The sequence below is a fragment of the Bufo bufo genome, chromosome 3 (assembly GCF_905171765.1).
Source record: "Bufo bufo chromosome 3, aBufBuf1.1, whole genome shotgun sequence".
Lineage (NCBI taxonomy): Eukaryota > Metazoa > Chordata > Amphibia > Anura > Bufonidae > Bufo > Bufo bufo.
Window position 1 is genome coordinate 390,691,563 of NC_053391.1, and position 4,504 is coordinate 390,696,066.

The window sequence follows — 4,504 nt, forward strand, 5'->3', positions numbered from 1 at the left end:
AATTTATACCATATTTTAATGGGGGCGCCAAATAATTTTTTTTGTATGAAATGTTAATATCCTATTAATTTTCCAAACTTTGCACCTGCTTTAGTGAGACTTCTAGACTACAGACATCCATACCCATTCATACTTCTAAAAATATTTAAATAGTGCCACACAGATAAATAACGCCCTAGAAACCAAGCTACACAAATAGTGCCCTAATACAGTGCCGTACACATACTGAAACTAATAATCACCACACAAACGTATTTTTGTCCGTGTCCGTTCTGGATTTTTTGGCAGCCCGTATGCGGAACCATTCATTTCAATAGGGCCACAAAAAAACGAAAATGACTCTGTGTGCATTCTGTATGTCAGGGCTTGACAAATTTCCTTGGAATCTAGGAGCCAGCTAAAAAAGTTAGGAGCCAGGCGGAGCCGCGTCATAAAATCTATATTGCGATATAATTTTAAGCATGTATATCGCAATATATTGTTTTCTATATTGGGGGGGGGGGGGTGGTGTTTAAACTTTATTTTTATTTTTTTTACTTTATTTAATAACTATTAGCCTCCTTAATATTCACCCTAATAGAGCTCTATTAGGGTGAATAGGACTTTACACTCTCCCTGCTGCCCTGTGCTTTGTGCACACAACAGCAGGGAGATTACCATGGCAGCCAGCCTCTGATCAGCCCCCCCCCCAGCCTCTGATCAGCCCCCCCCAGCCTCTGATCAGCCCCTCCAGCCTCTGATCAGCCCCTCCAGCCTCTGATCAGCCCCTCCAGCCTCTGATCAGCCCCTCCAGCCTCTGATCAGCCCCCCCCAGCCTCTGATCAGCCCCCCCAGCCTCTGATCAGCCCCCCAGCCTCTGATAAGCCCCTCCAGCCTCTGATAAGCCCCTCCAGCCTCTGATCAGCCCCTCCAGCCTCTGATCAGCCCCCTCTGGTAACAAACCCACCCCCCCTCCCCAGTATTAATCATTGGTGGCAGTGGCCACAGGGTCCCCCTCCTCCTCCCCCATCATTGGTGGCAGTGGGCAGTTCCGATCGGAGTCCCAGCAGTGTAATGCTGGGGCTCCGATCGGTTACCATGGCAGCCAGGAGTCACGCTACTGAAGTCCTGGCTGCCATGGTATGTTAGTAAGCAGCATTATACTCACGTGCGCCGTGGCCGCCGGGAGCTCCTTCTTCTCATAGGTCTGTGCGGCGCATTGCTAATGCTATAAGCATTAGCAATGAGCCGCACAGACAGAAGGAGCGCCCGGTGGCCACGGCGCACGTGAGTATAATGCTGCTTACTAACATACCATGGCAGCTAGGACTTCAGTAGCGTGACTCCTGGCTGCCATGGTAACCGATCGGAGCCCCAGCATTACACTGCTGGGACTCCGATCGGAACTGCCCACTGCCACCAATGCAGAGAGTCGAGATTGAATTACATTCCCGGCACCCGACCTCTGACAGGACGCTGTGATCCGCGCGAATAACCCCTGCAGTCATAGGGGCCGGGATATGGCCGGCACATTCATTGGTGGCGCAGTGGCCACAGTCCCTCCCCTCCTCCTCCTACTCTGTTCTTAGTGGCCAGCGGCAGCCGCGCACAGTGGGGAGGGAGGGACTCCTCTCCTTCTCCACTGTGCCGGCTCAGGAAACCACGGTGCGCGCCGAGAGCGCATCTTTGAAAACGGGCTGACAAATACCCAAGCGCCAGGACCAAATTCCTGGTCGCCATGGCGACCTGGCGCCTGGGATTTGTCGAGCCCTGCTGTATGTCCACAAGTCTGTTCTGCAAAACACTAGAACATGTTCTATTCTTTTCTGTTTTGCGGATAAGGACAGGCATTGTTACAATGGATCCGCAAAAATAGGGATGTAACACGGTCATCACATAGACGTCATCCATTTTTTTTTTTGTGGATCCCTGTTTTTTGCAGACTGCAAAATACATACGGTCGTGTGAGCCCAACTAATACATGTCCTCACTGAGGAGGGCAACACCAGACAGCTCATGTAATACTTGTGTCTACTCCACCCAATCCTAAGGCCTCTTGCACACGAACGTGTGCTGGCCGTGCCCGTGCTGCGGACCGCAAATTGCGGTCAGCAATGCACGGGCACCAACCGTGGGGTAGCCGCATGTGGATCGCAGACCCAGTAGCCGCCAACAATTTTCTGGGAACTCTACACACACTGCACACCCTAATCTCCCTGAAAATTCATTTACCGAGTATTATTGACTTTAATGGTGTTCAGTCCAGGTGCTTTCAATTCTAAGCAATGTGAAGGTAGAAAAAGAATCCAGCATGTTGTAAATGAAAATCAGTCCTTTACTGTAATAAATCGCATAAAAAACACACTATTTTTTTTACTCAAGTCCCTCTGTCCCTCTTTGCTCCTTAAATGTCCCTCATTTTGATCTGAGGTATAGATTTGCATTGTTACATTTACAATATTGATCCAGAAATTGTCTGGTTTCTATCTGTACAGTGGAGCAAAAAAGTATTTAGTCAGCCACCAATTGTGCAAGTTCTCCCACTTAAAAAGATGAGAGCGGCCTGTAATTTTCATCATAGGTACACCTCAACTATGAGAGACAGAATGGGGGGAAGAATACAGGACATCACATTGTAGGATTTCTAATGAATTAATTGGTAAATTCCTCAGTAAAATAAGTATTTGTTCACCTATAAACAAGCAGACCTGTAACTTCTTCTTTAAGAGGCTCCTCTGTCCTCTACACGTTACCTGTATTAATGGCACCTGTTTGAACTTGTTATCAGTATAAAAGACACCTGTCCACAACCTCAAACAGTCAAACTCCAAACTCCACTATGGCCAAGACCAAAGAGCTGTCGAAGGACACCAGAAGCAAAATTGTAGACCTGCACTAGGCTGAGACGACTTAATCAGCAATAGGCAAGCAGCTTGGTGTGAAGAAATCAACTGTGGGAGCAATTATTAGAAAATGGAAGACATACAAAACCACTGATAATATCCCTTGATCTGGGGCTCCACGCAAGATCTCACCCGTGGGGTCAAAATGATCACATGAACAGTGAGCAAAAATCCCAGAACCACACGGGGGACCTAGTGAATGACCTGCAGAGATCTGGGACCAAAGTAACAAAGGCTACCATCAGTAACATACTATGCCGCCAGGGACTCAAATCCTGCAGTGCCAGACGTGTCCCCCTGTATAAGCCAGTAAATGTCAAGTGAAGTTTGCTAGAGAGCATTTGGATGATCCAAAAAAGGATTGGGAGAATGTCATATGGCCAGATGAGACAAAAGTAGAACTTTTTAGTAAAAACTCAACTCGTCGTGTTTGGAAGAGAAAGAATGCTGAGATGCATCCAAAGAACACCATACCTACTGTGAAGCATGGGGGTGGAAACATCATGCTTTGGGGCTGTTTTTCTGCAAAGGGACAAAGACGACTGATCCGTGTAAAGGAAAGAATGAATGGGGCCATGTATGGTGAGATTTTGAGTGAAAACCTTCTTCCATCAGCAAGGGCATTGAAGATTAAACGTTCCTTGGTCGTAAGAAGCATTTCAAGGTCCTGGATTGGCTTAGCCAGTCTCCAGATCTTAACCCCATAGAAAACCTTTGGAGGGAGTTGAAAGTCTGTGTTGCCCAGTGACAGCCCCAAAACATCACTGCTCTAGAGGAGATCTGCATGGAGGAATGGGCCAAAATACCAATAACAGTGTGTGAAAACCTTGTGAAGACTTACAGAAAACGTTTGACCTCTGTCATTGCCAACAAAGGGTATATAACAAAGTATTGAGATGAACTTTTGTTCTAGACAAAATACTTATTTGCAAATAAATTCTTTAAAAATCAGACAATGTGATTTCCTGGATTTTTTCTTCTCATTCTGACTATAGTTGAGGTATACCTATGATGAAAATGACAGGCCTCTCTCATCTGGGAGAACTTGCACAATTGGTGGCTGACTAAATACTTTTTTGCCCCACTGTATATTAGACGCCCCACCCCCACCCCACTACATATTACTTCCTTATTTGATGCAATTTGATTTTAGAAATTTCTATATTCAGATAATTGTTGCGCTAAGAAACATATTAAAGTGTATAAATATGCAGGAAAAATTGACTTTCAAACAATAAACCATAAGCGTCCCTGTTTCACCGTCCAGAAAGTTGGGAGGTATGCTAAATGTACCCCAGTGGGCTCTACACCAGGATTTGGTTGAACCTACACGTCTGCTCAGGGTGGTCACTGTATACTATCACAGTTCACTCAGGCCCATAACATAATGGAGTGAGATACGGAGGAAAGACAGGAATCAGGTCTAACTATACACGTCCACTAGGGGGCAGCAAGGTGCCTGCTGTACAGTCAGCTTTCCCACTAGACGTAAGCTTCTTGGGGAGACTCGTCACAACAATAGTGGAACTGCCTCTCCGTGACGTCACCTATTTCGCCTCTGCCCATTGGAGGATTACAGTAAGCAGGCCACGCCTCAGCACAGGGTCGTGGCCCCGCCCCTC